Source organism: Nerophis lumbriciformis, linkage group LG37, assembly GCF_033978685.3.
Source record: "Nerophis lumbriciformis linkage group LG37, RoL_Nlum_v2.1, whole genome shotgun sequence".
NCBI lineage: Eukaryota > Metazoa > Chordata > Actinopteri > Syngnathiformes > Syngnathidae > Nerophis > Nerophis lumbriciformis.
Window position 1 is genome coordinate 18988483 of NC_084584.2, and position 19025 is coordinate 19007507.

A 19025-nucleotide genomic window follows, 5' to 3' on the forward strand; every position below is an offset into this window, starting at 1 on the left:
AATTGTAACCGTGGTGTTTGGAACTGGTCTACATATAAAAAATAATCACACATTGAACACCAAGGATACTTAACATTTTTTACCTCAGGGCCCGACCAACTTTTCCACTACAGAGGGGTCTGGGACCCACTCAAATACAAACACTGAATTAGTCATCTTACACTAAAGTGTATTACAACTGAGTACCATTGCGGCCCATATGGACGGACCACAGCTAAGAAACAGATATTTATTGGCGGCCCCCAAGGGTATTCGCAGCCCAACAGTGGGCCCCAGCCCTATGATTAAGAAACACTGTTGTAAACAATAGAACAGCCTCCTGCGATAACAATATAACATTTGGTACATAAATGATCATTAAAACATTTTGAAATTGGTTACAAAAGCTACTAATATACCTGATTATGTAAGCAGTAACATACTGCGTCATTTCCGTTTTTTATTTGGAAACAGCTTTGTACTGTGAAGGGATATTAGCCGCTAGCTTGTTAGTGAGGTTGCATCAGTGCCAAATTTGCGAGACACAGCACAGCTCAATATGCATTGTCACAGTATAACGTGGTACTAAAAGCTACATCATAGGGCATTTTTATACAATATATACTGCGCAACCCCAGACCAAAATATCAACATGTTTACAAAGGAAACATCCTACCCCAGAATGAACTTGGCAGGTACAAGGGCCTACTTAAAACCTGCTCTTGCCCAACATTTGTTTACCAAAGCTTGCTTGAGCTTGGCCTCCTCAATATTGTCCCAATCAGGAAGGGTACCGCATCTCAGGACATACGCTGTAAGGCAAGAACATAATAATCAGGCATTCGTAATTTTGCCACATCCGAGTTTCTACAGATATCAAATCTATGCAATGCAATAATAATAATAATGCAAATCTAATTTAATGCTTTTTAACGCCATTTTTTTGGTACTTATAAAAATGTAATGCCCATGTGCGACTGCATATAGTTATTATATATAGTCAAAAGCCTACAATTATCTGTATACACACAGTTGTAAGCATTAGACAAGTTAATTAGTTGAAAAGTTTAGATTACTTCTATGGAAATGCAAGAACCGAGACTCAGATTTCCCTCGCCCGGACGCGGGTCACCGGGGCCCCCCTCCGGAGCCAGGCCCGGAGTTGGGGCACGATGGCGAGCGCCTGGTGGCCGGGCCTGTCCCCATGGGGCCCGGCCGGGCACAGCCCGAAGAGGCAACGTGGGTCCCCCCTCCAATGGGCTCACCACCCATAGCAGGGGCCATAGAGGTCGGGTGCAATGTGAGCTGGGCGGTGGCCGAAGGCAGGGCACTTGGCGGTCCGATCCTCGGCTACAGAAGCTAGCTCTTGGGACGTGGAACGTCACCTCTCTGGGGGGGAAGGAGCCTGAGCTAGTGCGCGAGGTAGAGAAGTTCCGGTTGGATATAGTCGGACTCACCTCGACGCACAGCAAGGGCTCTGGAACCAGTTCTCTCGAGAGGGGCTGGACTCTCTTCCACTCTGGCGTTGCCAGCAGTGAGAGGCGACGGGCTGGGGTGGCAATTCTTGTTGCCCCCCGGCTCAGAGCCTGCATGTTGGAGTTCAACCCGGTGGACGAGAGGGTAGCTTCCCTCCGCCTTCGGGTGGGGGGACGGGTCCTGACTGTTGTTTGCGCTTACGCGCCAAACAGCAGCTCAGAGTACCCACCCTTTTTGGATTCACTCGAGGGAGTACTTGAGAGTGCTCCCCCGGGTGATTCCCTCGTTCTACTGGGGGACTTCAACGCTCATATTGGCAACGACAGTGAAACCTGGAGAGGCGTGATTGGGAAGAATGGCCGCCCGGATCTGAACCCAAGTCGTGTTTTGTTATTGGACTTTTGTGCCCGTCACGGATTGTCCATAACGAACACCATGTTCAAGCATAAGGGTGTCCATATGTGCACTTGGCACCAGGACACCCTAGGCCGCAGTTCTATGATCGACTTTGTAGTTGTGTCATCGGATTTGCGGCCTCATGTTTTGGACACTCGGGTGAAGAGAGGGGCGGAGCTTTCTACCGATCACCACCTGGTGGTGAGTTGGCTGCGATGGTGGGGGAGGATGCCGGACAGACCTGGCAGGCCCAAACGCATTGTGAGGGTTTGCTGGGAACGTCTGGCAGAGTCTCCTGTCAGAGAGAGTTTCAATTCCCACCTCCGGAACAACTTTGAACATGTCACGAGGGAGGTGCTGGACATTGAGTCCGAGTGGACCATGTTCCGCACCTCTATTGTCGAGGCGGCTGATTGGAGCTGTGGCCGCAAGGTAGTTGGTGCCTGTCGTGGCGGTAATCCTAGAACCCGTTGGTGGACACCGGCGGTGAGGGATGCCGTCAAGCTGAAGAACGTCTGGCAGAGTCTCCTGTCAGAGAGAGTTTCAATTCCCACCTCCGGAAGAACTTTGAACATGTCACGAGGGAGGTGCTGGACATTGAGTCCGAGTGGACCATGTTCCGCACCTCTATTGTCGAGGCGGCTGATTGGAGCTGTGGCCGCAAGGTAGTTGGTGCCTGTCGTGGCGGTAATCCTAGAACCCGTTGGTGGACACCGGCGGTGAGGGATGCCGTCAAGCTGAAGAAGGAGTCCTATCGGGTTCTTTTGGCTCATGGGACTCCTGAGGCAGCGGACAGGTACCGACAGGCCAAGCGGTGTGCGGCTTCAGCGGTCGCGGAGGCAAAAACTCGGACATGGGAGGAGTTCGGGGAAGCCATGGAAAACGACTTCCGGACGGCTTCGAAGCGATTCTGGACCACCATCCACCGCCTCAGGAAGGGGAAGCAGTGCACTACCAACACCGTGTATGGTGCGGATGGTGTTCTGCTGACCTCGACTGCGGAAGTTGTGGATCGGTGGAGGGAATACTTCGAAGACCTCCTCAATCCCACCAACACGTCTTCCTATGAGGAAGCAGTGCCTGAGGAATCTGTGGTGGGCTCTCCTATTTCTGGGGCTGAGGTTGCTGAGGTAGTTAAAAAGCTCCTCGGTGGCAAGGCCCCGGGGGTGGATGAGATCCGCCCGGAGTTCCTTAAGGCTCTGGATGCTGTAGGGCTGTCTTGGTTGACAAGACTCTGCAGCATCGCGTGGACATCGGGGGCAGTGCCTCTGGATTGGCAGACCGGGGTGGTGGTTCCTCTCTTTAAAAAGGGGAACCGGAGGGTGTGTTCTAACTATCGTGGGATCACACTCCTCAGCCTTCCCGGTAAGGTCTATTCAGGTGTACTGGAGAAGAGGCTACGCCGGATAGTCGAACCTCGGATTCAGGAGGAACAGTGTGGTTTTCGTCCTGGTCGTGGAACTGTGGACCAGCTCTATACTCTCGGCAGGGTCCTTGAGGGTGCATGGGAGTTTGCCCAACCAGTCTACATGTGCTTTGTGGACTTGGAGAAGGCATTCGACCGTGTCCCTCGGGAAGTCCTGTGGGGAGTGCTCAGAGAGTATGGGGTTTCGGACTGTCTGATTGTGGCGGTCCGCTCCCTGTATGATCAGTGTCAGAGCTTGGTTCGCATTGCCGGCAGTAAGTCGGACACGTTTCCGGTGAGGGTTGGACTCCGCCAAGGCTGCCCTTTGTCACCGATTCTGTTCATAACTTTTATGGACAGAATTTCTAGGCGCAGTCAAGGCGTTGAGGGGATCCGGTTTGGTGGCTGCAGGATTAGGTCTCTGCTTTTTGCAGATGATTTGGTCCTGATGGCTTCATCTGGCCAGGATCTTCAGCTCTCACTGGATCGGTTCGCAGCTGAGTGTGAAGCGACTGGGATGAGAATCAGCACCTCCAAGTCCGAGTCCATGGTTCTCGCCCGGAAAAGGGTGGAGTGCCATCTCCGGGTTGGGGAGGAGATCTTGCCCCAAGTGGAGGAGTTCAAGTACCTCGGAGTCTTGTTCACGAGTGAGGGAAGAGTGGATCGTGAGATCGACAGGCGGATCGGTGCGGCGTCTTCAGTAATGCGGACGCTGTATCGATCCGTTGTGGTGAAGAAGGAGCTGAGCCGGAAGGCAAAGCTCTCAATTTACCGGTCGATCTACGTTCCCATCCTCACCTATGGTCATGAGCTTTGGGTTATGACCGAAAGGACAAGATCACGGGTACAAGCGGCCGAAATGAGTTTCCTCCGCCGGGTGGCGGGGCTCTCCCTTAGAGATAGGGTGAGAAGCTCTGTCATCCGGGGGGAGCTCAAAGTAAAGCCGCTGCTCCTCCGCATCGAGAGGAGCCAGATGAGGTGGTTCGGGCATCTGGTCAGGATGCCACCCGAGCGCCTCCCTAAGGAGGTGTTTAGGGCATGTCCGACCGGTAGGAGGCCACGAGGAAGACCCAGGACACGTTGGGAAGACTATGTCTCCCGGCTGGCCTGGGAACGCCTCGGGATCCCCCGGGAGGAGCTGGACGAAGTGGCTGGGGAGAGGGAAGTCTGGGCTTCCCTGCTTAGGCTGCTGCCCCCGCGACCCGACCTCGGATAAGCGGAAGAAGATGGATGGATGGATGGAAGTTTAGATTAACTGTTACTCTCTCGTGTATTAGAATTGGCTTACAAAACTGTTTAATTGGAGAATGTATTTTTATTTATTTATTTTTCTTGAGTAGCATATAGTGTTTTGACTGTGTGCATGGCCGTAGAATGGCCAATTAAAAGGTTCCGTCCATCAAAAAATTTAAAGGAGAACTGCACTTAAGCCCTCTAAACAAACATCCAATTCTGCATCAGATGATCAATATAATATACCCATAAGCCATTTTCTTAGTTGTGTCTGTTTAAAACATGCTGTAAATATATATATATCCTCTGAAAATGTCTTATAATAGCCACAAACTGGAGGATACCATTTTACAATTACAATTTGTTTTAAAATAGTTCAAAGGTTTTATAGAATAATAAATGAACATCATACTAGGATTGCAAATTATGCATGTGTTTGGACATGGATGATCCATTTAAACATTTTAGAAAAATACAGAACGGTATTTGGAAAAATGCCAATAAAATGCATTAAAAAAAAGCTATGTCAATTATATTAATTTGCCGATATTGAATATATTGTATTTTACACCCTCTCTGTTGTTTAAAATGTTTACAGTAAATAGCAAGTTATGTATCAAGTATCCAGCAGCTGAAGGAACTTTTATTAATTTATTGTGGGAACGTCAGAGAATAAAAGAGTTGTGGTCTACTGTGAAAATTGCCTTGTTTGTCCATCCTAAGCCATAACTTGAGGCGCCTGTGTCACGACAGTTGCTAATGTTAGCCAAGTTAGCTCATATGTGTTGAAGTGGAGGTGATTGAAATAAACGAGTCGTGTATGAAAAAAGCTCAGCTTCCCCATTATCCTGACATGATGTCCCAGTTAAGGACTACACGCCTACAGTGACCAAAGAATGGAAAAGTTTAGGCCCCCAGAGCTGTTTCATTGTGCCGTATTGAGGCAGTGCTTTTGTCGCGTTCCCACCTTACAATACCTCTTGTATGCAGTTTGGCAGCTTCAGACACAGACAGATGTAGCAATTTCGAGGTTCTTAAGTTAATTTTAATTTTAATTTTTTTTTTTCCGTTTGACATATTGACTATCGGCCATGTCCTACAATTGTATTACATTTTTTAAATGCCTCTGGACAACGCTTTTAATGCTTTTTATTGCCATTTAAGGCCTTAATTTACACAAAATCCATTTAATGACTTCATGCCTTGTGGAAACCCTGCACATACAGTACATTAATACACACAACCACACTTCAAGTTGATGGACATAACACTATATTGCTTATCACAATGCTAGTTTTTTGGCCAATCACAAACTGTAATTATGTAACATTCAGTTATGCTTCTCGTGTGCTATAATCGATAAGGGATCAAACTTTCTCGTATTGAACTTCTATTTAATTATTGTTACACAATTTTGGCCTCAAAACACCCTCAGTTTGGGAAAACTTACTTAGGATTTCTTCAACTTTTTTCCGGTCAAGGATGCGCTTTCCTGTTCCTGCATTTTGACACTCCTCAACTGTAAAAAAGTGGTCAAAAAGTGCGTGGAATAAACGCATGCAATTGGGCTTTGAAGCATGACTCATGGCAGCAAGGCGGAACGAGGACATGAATACGCCGCTCTCAGGAAAGAGCTCCTGCTGGCCCGATTGTTGAGGAGGGCCGTCGCTGTATTTGTCACTAACGAGGTCGCAGAGAGTTTGGAGTACTCTGACTTGGTCCGGATCTGAAAGGGAAAAAATAGCACAAACAATACCCGAATGAGAAAATAATGTGTTCAAGGCCAAATAACAAATTTACGTAAACAAAATAATTACATCATGAATAAATTAGCATTAATTACTTGCCTATTTTCAAGAGGACTTCTTCGATTTGTTGCTTTTCTCGCAGGATTTTTTCAAACTCCTCCCAACATCCATCACATGGCATCCATGATTTTTCTGCCTGCGGTCGATATGAGATAGTGTCCTCGACAGATGGGTTGCCTGCATCTCTCCTGTCAAAAGAGATGAGAAATACTGAACTACAAAAAAATTACTGAAATGACCCACATTTTAACCTCCAGCGGCCAAAGTGGACCTTAGTCTATGTACAGCGAGGAGAACAAGTATTTAATAGACTGCAAAATATAAAACAAAACAAAAAATCACATTGTATGTTTTCAGGTAATTTGCATTTTTTTTCCCATGGAATTGATCACCTAGAAACCTCTATTGGGAGTATATTTGAAGTATCAAATATGGATATCATGCAAAAAGATGCACATTAATTACTTTGAAAAAAATTCATACAATGTGATTTTATGGATTTTTGTTTTGGATTCTATCACTTACAATTGAAGTGTACCTATAATGATAATAATAATAATAATAATAATAATAATAATAATAATAATAATAATAAAAGTAACAGACCTCAAACTACAAAATCAGCAGTGTATAAATGATTTGTTCTCCTCACTCTATGATGGACGGTACCAATAATGAAAATAAATGTACCATGACCAAAATTGACCATATCTACAATCATTCTGTACAGTACTCCTAAACAAAAACATTTCACATCAAAGACAAAGGAACTGGACCAATACTGAAGATGAAATCTTCTTGACTGCAAGGAAATAGACAACTCACTTAGTCAACAATACCAACAGATTATGACAGATTTTACAATATTAAGTTATACATAACATTGACTATCCCCAAAAAGTTATTACTTTATATATCTCAGGATTATTTATGAAATGTACAATTAAGTATAAACTGTCAAACCAGTACTTATATTTGGATTAAAAAATGTTTTTAAACTATGGCATATTGAGATTTCCGCCTTAACTACTTTCTTTCACACAGGAAGTACAGGCATGTGAGCACCCTTTGACAAAAGAGGAAAATTTACAAAAAAGAGGAACATTTCTATCTGCACGTAGTGCTCCCACGCAAGCCCCGAAAATATTTTTTTAAGAATCAATACTACATAGCCCTGGGCCAATAAAACAATAAATATATATCGCAATAGACACATAATGATATAAATATTAAATGTGTTCGATAAAATATTTGAGCAAGCAAGATTCGCTGCATGAGGTCACTCGCGCTTTGGGAACCCAGGAAACAGAAAACAGGAAGTGTCACTGAGCAATGGGAGGGACATGCTATAACAGACAATCAGTTAACGGTATTTACTGAGCAATGGAAGGGATACGCCAACAGCCAATCACGTAACAGTATCAACAACAAGTAAGCTAGCTCGATGATGCTAATTATGCTAACTAGCAAGCTTGTTTTGGTTTCCCTGTCCTGAAATTCAGTGCGGCGTTTAGGTAAGAGCAACAGCAAGTACCTGCGGCCGAGGCGAGCGTTCCATAAATTTTGTTTGGATCCTATTTTTTGATATTGTTTACTTAATTCATCCATGGAACTTTTGTTATTGTTGAAAGCTCCGGATCGGACAGGTTTTCACGGGACACATTTCTGGTGTTGTGTGTTGCTCTGAGAACCCACGGGTGTTTAGTTAATGCTCGATTGCTGATAAGAAAGCAAAGTTAGCTCTGTTTTTTGACACTCATCCTTCAACCCCCATCCTTACACAACTTTTATTTATATTTTTATATATTTTAATTTATATTTAATTTTTAAAAATGCGGAATTTATATTTTGACGTGAGACTGAATGTTAAAAAACGTAGATTTCTTCTGTTAAGAAAGTATATATTGTGTAACTATTTTTTTTCCTCAATAAAACTTGTTTATAAGATTTCAGTGTGTGTTCAAGTACTTCTTGAGCACATTTATCAATACTGTGATAACAATTGTAACCATGACATGAAATGTTAATTTTTTTACTCCCTAGTTTTGACACATGAGATTGTAGAGTGGATATTTACACTCTATGAACATTTTGACCATGATTAAAAAGTAATAAAATGATGGCAAATAATTGTTTTCAGGATCCACAAGTTCAGAACTTTTAATCCTGAAATCAAAGTGGATACAGATGTTGGGGTTTTGGCAATGAAATACATTAAATATTTGTATTTGTCATTCACATACTATTTACTGAAACAATTATTTGATGGCAGATAAAATAATATTTCAGTTAATGCTGTTTTTTTGGTTTGGAAATTCACCAAATTTGATTTTATAAAGATGAAAAGTTTTGAACTTGTAGCCCCATAGGCATGAGGTAATAAATGTCAATCTTACCCATAGGGTGGTGGTGATGGTCCAACAGTGTTGCTGCCTGTTACAAGTCCCCCGTCACTTGTCCTGAAATATATTCAACAGTTGCCCTATAAAATTTACCATCTGACCACTTTGCTAAAACAGAATCTCCTGTTCTAAGATCTAAGATCTGCACAGGAGCTTCATCTCTTGACAAAATGTCTGCTCCAGTAAAGATTTTGCCGGTATAACCGTCCTCCCATCTGATGAAGGCCAAACACCCTGAAAGAGAGAGTGCAAAAGAGAAAGTGTTTAACATTTTTCATTTGAGTATAAAAATTTGGACTGGTATTTGTCACCTCATTTGGACAACAATGTTATGATTATTCCCTCTCCCCATCCCTATATGCATTTTAAAGCATATGCAGTAGGGTGAGCTTGCCCATCGCTGTCTTAGAGGTGTGTGGCCTCATTACAATTAGGGTACTGTTACTAACCTTCTTGGGGCGACTTTCCCAAGGTGGCATTCTCAGCTGTTCTTTAAATACTAAACAAACTAATAAAGTCCTTTTCCCAGTTTGTTAGCTACATGTAACACGGCAATTTGGCTTAACCGTAGTCCGCTTTGCCACACATACAGAGACTTACCAGATTACTCATTTGGGGGAGGAGAATTATGCAGGTCCTTCATTTTCTTTGTGGGAACTCTTAACCTCTTATGTTGTCATTTTCTTTTTGTCCATCCTGTTAATGAAAAAATAAATTTTGTATCACAAACTGGGGATAGGTTGATTGGCAACACTAAATTGACGCGAGTGTGTGAATGTAGTCTGTCGATCTGTGTTGACTTGTCCAGGGTGTACCCCGCCTTCCGCCCTAGCGCAGTTGGGATAGGCTCCAGCACCCCCCACGACACAGAAGGGAAAAGCAGTAGAAAATAGATAGATGGATGGAATTATAATATAAATGGAAAGTATTTACATATATGGGGTCACTTCATATGGATGTTAACTTTTTGGGTAAATCATATTTAACTTCTGTCAAAAACAAGTAAACAAAATGATTGTTTATGATCGTTCTGGCTATAGTAAAAAAAAACTCAACCCGGACAGTTTAATTCTTATCTATTTTGGGATGCGGGGGGCTTGATGGCACCTTTTTATAATAGGGTACATATTAATAAAGTTATGGCATTTTTAACAAAAAAGGTCATGAATAAAATATTGAGCCCCAATGACTTTGTATTGAAGAGGTTGACCATAAATTAGTGCATTTTGACCAGGTTAAGACAATCATAACTTTTTAAACATGTATCACAGGAAAATTATTCTTATATTACATAACTCGTAAGAGGTTCCGCAGCCTCCGAAGCAGAACCTCCAGGTTCTGTAACAGCTTCTTCCCTCAGGCCGTAAGGCTCTTGAACGCATCACAATGAAATTATCCCCTCAACTCCCCCAAAATGGATTAACTCGCTGGAATAAAAAAGACAATATAACATACATCCATAAACGTGGACGCATGTGAAAAAGTGCAATATATTTATCTGTACAGTAACCTATTTATTTATTTATATATGCACCTTATTGCTTTTTTATCCCGCACTACCATTAGCTTATGTAACACAATTTCCTTCCTATTTGTACTGTAAAGTTCAAATTTGAATGACAATAAAAAGGAAGTCTAAGTCTAACTAGTCTTAACAAGACCTGTCTGATAATGCTAGTTTCATTTAAATGAATGAATGTTTCAAATTTTACACACATAGCTACTTTATTTTCCAATATATATGCAGTTTATATGATCAACAGCGTGATACAATACATACTGGCCACTGCCAGCTAGTAAGCAAATGTACTGCTGCTTTCAAAATGGCGGGGCACATTTGTCAATCATTGAACACTTTTGGATGTCATCTCTTATTTATTACAACTAGCCAGCCATACCAATAAAATGGAGCCCGGACCTTCTTTGTCGATTGTTACTTTACCTACAACAGTATTATAAAAATGTTTAAAGTCAAACCCCCAAATTAATATGCACTGTATAATCTAATTGTGAAGGTCATTATGTATACTAACATTACTTGCAGGGCAGACGCCATTAGCGTTACCGCAACCTCTCAAAGGACCACTCGTTGTCACAACAGTTAAATATTTTCACTTCACAACATTACATGGTTAACCAACTAAAAAATATTAGGATACTTACCTCTCCAAGTCTTCTGTCACAAGCGTTGCGGTTGTCGTTTCCAAAAACGTTCCCGCTTCTTCTTCTCTTTCTTCTTCTTCCTCGTTTTCGTTCGAGGTCGGCGCACACAACGTTAAAATGTTACGCCACCTACTGTTTTCCCGCTTCTTCTTCTTCTGACGTTGATGGCAAACAACGCGTCATGTCCGCCGCTGTCTGATAGAAGGTGTGAATTTTCTGAATTGCCTTCCTTTGAAAGTTACACATAGCCAAAAATGGCTATTTTCAGATGGACATACAAGGAGAAAATCAACTTTATCTAAATTTTGAGATGTGGATCTGTCTCATCAACATTCTCGCGAGATTTGGCACGGCGCCCCATGAATCTGTCCAATCATATTTGCGCTTCCTGGAAAACACGCATGCGCATTTAGTGGGCGAATGTGACTTGTATCGATTGGAGGAAACAATTCAGCATCGAAGGAATAACGACTGAAAGTAAGTAATACCATCCATCCATCCATCCATCTTCTTCCGCTTATCCGAGGTCGGGTCGCGGGGGCAGCAGCCTAAGCAGGGAAGCCCAGACTTCCCTCTCCCCAGCCACTTCGTCCAGCTCCTCCCGGGGGATCCCGAGGCGTTCCCAGGCCAGCCGGGAGACATAGTCTTCCCAACGTGTCCTGGGTCTTCCTCGTGGCCTCCTACCGGTCGGACGTGCCCTAAACAACTCCCTAGGGAGGCGCTTGGGTGGCATCCTGACTAGATGCCCGAACCACCTCATCTGGCTCCTCTCGATGTGGAGGAGCAGCGGCTTTACTTTGAGCTCCCCCCGGATGACAGAGCTTCTCACCCTATCTCTAAGGGAGAGCCCCGCCACCCGGCGGAGGAAACTCATTTCGGCCGCTTGTACCCGTGATCTTGTCCTTTCGGTCATAACCCAAAGCTCATGACCATAGGTGGGGATGGGAACGTAGATCGACCGGTAAATTGAGAGCTTTGCCTTCCGGCTCAGCTCCTTCTTCACCACAACGGATCGATACAGCGTCCGCATTACTGAAGACGCCGCACCGATCCGCCTGTCGATCTCACGATCCACTCTTCCCTCACTCGTGAACAAGACTCCGAGGTACTTGAACTCCTCCACTTGGGGCAAGATCTCCTCCCCAGCCCGGAGATGACACTCCACCCTTTTCCGGGCGAGAACCATGGACTCGGACTTGGAGGTGCTGATTCTCATCCCAGTCGCTTCACACTCAGCTGCGAACCGATCCAGTGAGAGCTGAAGATCCTGGCTAGATGAAGCCATCAGGACCACATCATCTGCAAAAAGCAGAGACCTAATCCTGCAGCCACCAAACCGGATCCCCTCAACGCCTTGACTGCGCCTAGAAATTCTGTCCATAAAAGTTATGAACAGAATCGGTGACAAAGGGCAGCCTTGGCGGAGTCCAACCCTCACCGGAAACGTGTCCGACTTACTGCCGGCAATGCGAACCAAGCTCTGACACTGATCATACAGGGAGCGGACCGCCACAATCAGACAGTCCGAAACCCCATATTCTCTGAGCACTCCCCACAGGACTTCCCGAGGGACATGGTCGAATGCCTTCTCCAAGTCCACAAAGCACATGTAGACTGGTTGGGCAAACTCCCATGCACCCTCAAGGACCCTGCCGAGAGTATAGAGCTGGTCCACAGTTCCACGACCAGGACGAAAACCACACTGTTCCTCCTGAATCCGAGGTTCGACTATCCGGCGTAGCCTCCTCTCCAGTACACCTGAATAGACCTTACCGGGAAGGCTGAGGAGTGTGATCCCACAATAGTTAGAACACACCCTCCGGTTCCCCTTTTTAAAGAGAGGAACCAATCTGCCAATCCAAAGGTACTGCCCCCGATATCCACACGATGCTGCAGAGTCTTGTCAACCAAGACAGCCCCACAGCATCCAGAGCCTTAAGGAACTCCGGGCGGATCTCATCCACCCCCGGGGCCTTGCCACCGAGGAGCTTTTTAACTACCTCAGCAACCTCAGCCCCAGAAATAGGAGAGCCCACCACAGATTCCCCAGGCACTGCTTCCTCATAGGAAGACGTGTTGGTGGGATTGAGGAGGTCTTCGAAGTATTCCCTCCACCGATCCACAACTTCCGCAGTCGAGGTCAGCAGAACACCATCCGCACCATACACGGTGTTGGTAGTGCACTGCTTCCCCTTCCTGAGGCGGCGGATGGTGGTCCAGAATCGCTTCGAAGCCGTCCGGAAGTCGTTTTCCATGGCTTCCCCAAACTCCTCCCATGTCCGAGTTTTTGCCTCCGCGACCGCTGAAGCCGCACACCGCTTGGCCTGTCGGTACCTGTCCGCTGCCTCAGGAGTCCCATGAGCCAAAAGAACCCGATAGGACTCCTTCTTCAGCTTGACGGCATCCCTCACCGCCGGTGTCCACCAACGGGTTCTAGGATTACCGCCACGACAAGCACCAACTACCTTGCGGCCACAGCTCCAATCGGCCGCCTCGACAATAGAGGTGCGGAACATGGTCCACTCGGACTCAATGTCCAGCATCTCTCTCGTGACATGTTCAAAGTTCTTCCGGAGGTGGGAATTGAAACTCTCTCTGACAGGAGACTCTGCCAGACGTTCCCAGCAAACCCTCACAATGCGTTTGGGCCTGCCAGGTCTGTCCGGCATCCTCCCCCACCATCGCAGCCAACTCACCACCAAGTGGTGATCGGTAGAAAGCTCCGCCCCTCTCTTCACCCGAGTGTCCAAAACATGAGGCCGCAAATCCGATGACACAACTACAAAGTCGATCATAGAACTGCGGCCTAGGGTGTCCTGGTGCCAAGTGCACATATGGACACCCTTATGCTTGAACATGGTGTTCGTTATGGACAATCCGTGACGGGCACAAAAGTCCAATAACAAAACACCACTCGGGTTCAGATCCGGGCGGACATTCTTCCCAATCACGCCTCTCCAGGTTTCACTGTCGTTGCCAATATGAGCGTTGAAGTCCCCCAGTAGAACGAGGGAATCACCCGGGGGAGCACCCTCAAGTACTCCCTCGAGTGAATCCAAAAAGGGTGGGTACTCTGAGCTGCTGTTTGGCGCGTAAGCGCAAACAACAGTCAGGACCCGTCCCCCCACCCGAAGGCGGAGGGAAGCTACCCTCTCGTCCACCGGGTTGAACTCCAACGTGCAGGCTCTGAGCCGGGGGGAAACAAGAATTTCCACCCCAGCCCGTCGCCTCTCACTGCTGGAAACGCCAGAGTGGAAGAGAGTCCAGCCCCTCTCGAGAGAACTGGTTCCGGAGCCCTTGCTGTGCGTTGAGGTGAGTCCGACTATATCCAACCGGAACTTCTCTACCTCTCGCACTAGCTCAGGCTCCTTCCCCCCCAGCGAGGTGACGTTCCACGTCCCAAGAGCTAGCTTCTGTAGCCGAGGATCGGACCGCCAAGTGCCCTGCCTTCGGCTGCCGCCCAGCTCACATTGCACCCGACCTCTATGGCCCCTGCTATGGGTGGTGAGCCCATTGGAGGGGGGACCCACGTTGCCTCTTCGGGCTGTGCCCGGCCGGGCCCCATGGGGACAGGCCCGGCCACCAGGCGCTCGCCATCGTGCCCCAACTCCGGGCCTGGCTCCGGAGGGGGGCCCCGGTGACCCGCGTCCGGGCGAGGGAAATCTGAGTCTCGGTTCTTGCATTTCCATAGAAGTCTTCGAGCTGCTCTTTGTCCGATCCCTCACCTAGGACCTGTTTGTCTTGGGAGACCCTACCAGGGGGCATAAAGCCCCCGGACAACATAGCTCCTAGGATCATTGGGACACGCAAACTCCTCTACCACGGTAAGGTGGCAGCTCAGAGAGCATTTATTGTTTTTGTTTTGGTATTTAAATTACTTTAACACACACGAGTTATTATTCATCAAACTAATGTAACGTCACTGTGTTACGAAAATAGAGCTATAAATGCCGCATTCAACGGCGCAACCACCTTGCTCGAAGCTATGATACTTACCTCCACCGAGGCATCGCAAGTGATAAGATACACTTTATACATCCCATAGTGAAATAACAATGATAGACATAAATGTACAGAGAACATTGGAAGTGGAACAATATAAATTACTGAACATACACTGCTTCAACATAATATAGAGTTTTACATTTACAAGAAGTTCCACTGTGTATTCCAGCAACCTTTGTCTGTATTCACATAGTATTGGAGTGTCAAAATGACAAAACAAAAACCTGCAAAACGATGGAGAAGAACCGGTAAAGAAGTCGACTCAAATAAACGATCAAGAAGGACTGTACAATTGGTGAGTAGACTGGCATAGTGGTGGTGCATTAAACTGGAAGCAGATATAATATGTGATACTTTATTTTTCTTCCTGCAGCCACCAATGTGAATGTGGAGACTGATGAGCAATGTCTAAGTAAGTTATATGTATATGCGTGTTCTTTGTTTATGTGAATTAGTTCTGATTGGGATTTACAGACCAGATAGATGGATAAAAAGCTGTCCACAGTTCGTCAGGAACAAGCATGGAAATATTGCTGTCTTTTACTCTGATTACAGTAGCACATATATGAAGAATGAAACTTGAAATATGAGTTATCTCAGCATGTGTAATTAATCTTCTTTGAACCTTTCATCTTCAAGTTAAGGCTGGTAGGTAACATCAAGTCATGATTAGGGATGTAACAATATCAAAATGTCATGGTATTATATCGTCACAGTGTTAAAGCCACGGTAAGATATTGTTACAAACATGTCAACGTGTGTTAAATGAAGTGGCAGGAATGTTTAGGATAAACACACTTACTGTAATTGAATACAAACATAATGTTCATATGTTGTAGTCCTATTTATTATTATAAACAGGTATTTTAAGTGCAAAGGAATGGTGCAAAATCATCCAGAATTTCAAGTAACACACATATTTTAGTTTAATCTAACACAGCAGTTATAGGCACAGAAATATTTCACAGCAACAATTCCTCCAAGCTACGAAGCACAAACGTTCCCGTCACTCCTGCACAGTTCCTCTTTTTCGCCCCTATATAATGTCCCCTGTTTGAACTTTGTTGTCCCACACTGCGCGGGTTATCATGGGAGATCGAGTTTACTTCTCAGATCAGCCCACTTAATATTGTCAGAAAAAAACACACTGACGGGAGTTCTCGTTTGATAGCGTCACACATCACGGCATTATTGTGAGAATTTTGAAACCAAAATAACGCAATATTTACAATAATGTTGCATCCCTCGTCAAGATCCTTTCTCATAGGTTTGGTTTGCTGCTGTGTATTTACTAATCATTGGCATTGTTTATCACTGAAGTTCCACACTTTCTTTTTATAGTGCGTGTTGTATTGCGATGAGTTACATTTAATACTGTGGATTATGTGTTACCACAAACACAGAAGATACATAAACATGAACTACAATGCGATCAAGATGTGGGAAAAAAGTAAATGCATTCCATTAGCTAGATTTGTATAATGTGTTCAATTTATGTCAACTTGCTTCTTGTTTTGCAATTTTCTTCTTTTCTTTTAATTATTTTAATTTTTAGAGTTTTTTGGTTCCTCTTCTTTGTGTCAGAAGGTAGCAGCAGGGGAACAGAAGGAGCCCAAAACACTGCTCTTCATATGGAACACATCCAACCTCCAGGTGTCCATGCAGGATGTACCACTCTGGAACACCAAGCCTCTCCCTACCAGCCAGGTACACCCACCGTCTTCTGTGTCTAACTAATGTTTTGCTGTGAATTTTGTCACAAAGCATATCCTGCTAAAATATGCCAAACTTTTGAGTGTAAGAATGTGAGCGATATGCTGAGATGTTATACGTTTTGCCTTGTGACAAAATGTTATAAAAAACCTTTAATGATTTTTATTCTATTTTAATTTCAGCACATGAAAATATTTCTACTTTTGACTCTATCAAAGACAATGGAAAACCATTTTCCAGATCAGCCCTCATAGATCCTCCTGATGGCCTAACAACTGAACTACATGTCGATGCTGAGTATGATCCATCTCAATCATTTGAGGAATCTCTCCCTGATATGGGGGATTGGATGTACAATGACGGACATATGTTTAATGAAGGATTTGAAGATAGTTTGAGTGAGGAGTGTGCAGAAGAGTCAAATATCAAGGACACAACAGACAAACCATTATATGACAATGCATCAGTAACCGTGGCAGAGTGCCTTCTGATCATCATGGCTTATGAAAACTGTCATAAAGTCACTGATAAGGCCCTATAAGCGATTTGCTGAAAATGTTCAAGTTGCTTTGTCCCGATAGTCTGAATGCAGACTGCTTAAACAGTGTGCAGAAGTTCAAAAACTTTCTTTTATCCCGCTCTGCATCATCGCCTATTTTATTACATAAATACTGCAGTAATTGTTTTGGGCCATTAGAAAGTAAACAAATAAAATGTCTGTCTTGTGGGACCAGTGTGTCAGAAGAAAGATCCTCATCCTTTATAGAGGTTCCAATTAAGGCTCACATAAGGTCATTGTTCCTCAAGCCAGGTTTTCAGGAGAAGCTTAACTTCAGATTAAGCAGAAAGAAGGCAGATGCTAACAACATTGAAGATATATATGATGCAGAAGTTTACAAACAGCTTGTCGATAGGGGTGGTCCTCTTAGTGACCCTAAAAACATCTCACTTGGAACACCGATGAAGACAAAAATTAATATTTGTTAAGGCTCATACATGGTACTCAAAATATACCTATGCAGATGGTAAATGTAGTCAAACTTGTGCAGTCTATTCCTGTTATTTCACAAACTATTCAACCAGGGAATGTCATAGCTGAATTTTACAGACATATGACTAAAGATGATAGTTTCTGTCAGGAAAACAAATATTTGTCTAGGATTAAACTATATGGAGCACCTAGTGAACTTCTATTGGACACAGTTCACCTCTCTGCATTGCAAATACATGCGGGTCACTGCATCAATTCTGGAACAGTAAGCATCTTTCACAGGGCACAAGTTAAGAGAAATTATCTCACATCAAAACACAATGGTAAAGGTAATAGAAGAAACAATTTTACAGTTTTTTTTTCAAATGACGGACAAACAAAGTATGGACAGATTGATTTCTTCTTTATCATAGCACAATCATGTGCCAAATGGGCCCTCCTTCGTGAATTCAAACATGCAGGGTTTTCTTTGCTGCAAGATAGTGTAACAAATGGTACATGAAGTCATGTTATTCCCCTATTGGAAACCTCTGCCAATACAGTAGTATGATTGGATGACATATTGGGTAAAGTTGTTTTCCTTGACTTCACATCTGTGCCTGGCATTGTGTTTGCAGTTCATTTCCCAAACACACTTGAAAAGTTTTAACTAATTAAGAACTCAACTGGCCTAAGAAGTCACAAATCAAATATTTGATCATTTTTATAAATGCTCTGAAAATACACACCGATGAGATGTTGCCGTGGATGCTGTAAAAGTCTGTAAATATGTACTGTATATGGAGTATCATTGTTGATTAAGTTTTTGCATTGTCTGTAATATTTCAGTGGCCAATATATTAAAATGTACTTGTTAAATAAAACCACTGTCTTTTTTCATGAATATTTAGGCCTACTACGCTACTGTATTTTAATATTAGTCCTTATCATGGTGGTTGGAGAGCCAAAGGTTTTCTGAAGTGGTACTTTGTGAAAAGAGTTTGAGAATCACTGCTCTAGAAAGTTCACTAATGTTAAAAGGTCTTAAAAAGTGTCTTGTGATCATAACAGTATTGTTTGGGTTCAGTTTTAAATCTCACAATTGTAGTCACTGAGTTACTGCACTCCTCTCTGAGCTGCCACCTTACCGTGGTAGAGGAGTTTGCGTGTCCCAATGATCCTAGGAGCTGTGTTGTCCGGGGGTTTCTATGCCCCCTGGTAGGGTCTCCCAAGGCAAACTGGTCCTAGGTGAGGGATCAGACAAAGAGCAGCTCGAAGACCTCGATGAAGAACACAAACCAAGGACCCAGATTTCCCTCGCCCGGACGCGGTTCACCGGGGCCCCCCTCTGGAGCCAGGCCCGGAGGTGGGGCACGATGGCGAGCGCCTGGTGGCCGGGCCTGTCCCCATGGGGCCCGGCCGGGCACAGCCCGAAGAGGCAACGTGGGTCCCCCCTCCAATGGGCTCACCACCCA

General features: G+C 44.6%; 2 long non-coding RNA genes across 2 annotated transcripts; one reads left to right on the forward strand and one right to left on the reverse strand.

The window, feature by feature from the left end:
* Nucleotides 1-273: 273 nt before the first annotated feature.
* On the reverse strand, nt 274-11033 carry LOC133577391 (uncharacterized). The gene is made up of 6 exons (XR_009811725.2): nt 10863-11033; nt 9300-9395; nt 8694-8933; nt 6337-6485; nt 5940-6215; nt 274-791 (listed from the first exon to the last, which is right to left on the reverse strand). It is a non-coding gene; the product is annotated as an uncharacterized lncRNA (long non-coding RNA).
* A 3690-nt stretch (nt 11034-14723) lies between these two features.
* LOC133577462 (uncharacterized) lies at nt 14724-17566 on the forward strand. The gene is made up of 4 exons (XR_009811733.2): nt 14724-15162; nt 15241-15279; nt 16452-16574; nt 16763-17566. It is a non-coding gene; the product is annotated as an uncharacterized lncRNA (long non-coding RNA).
* The last annotated feature ends 1459 nt before the right edge of the window (nt 17567-19025 follow it).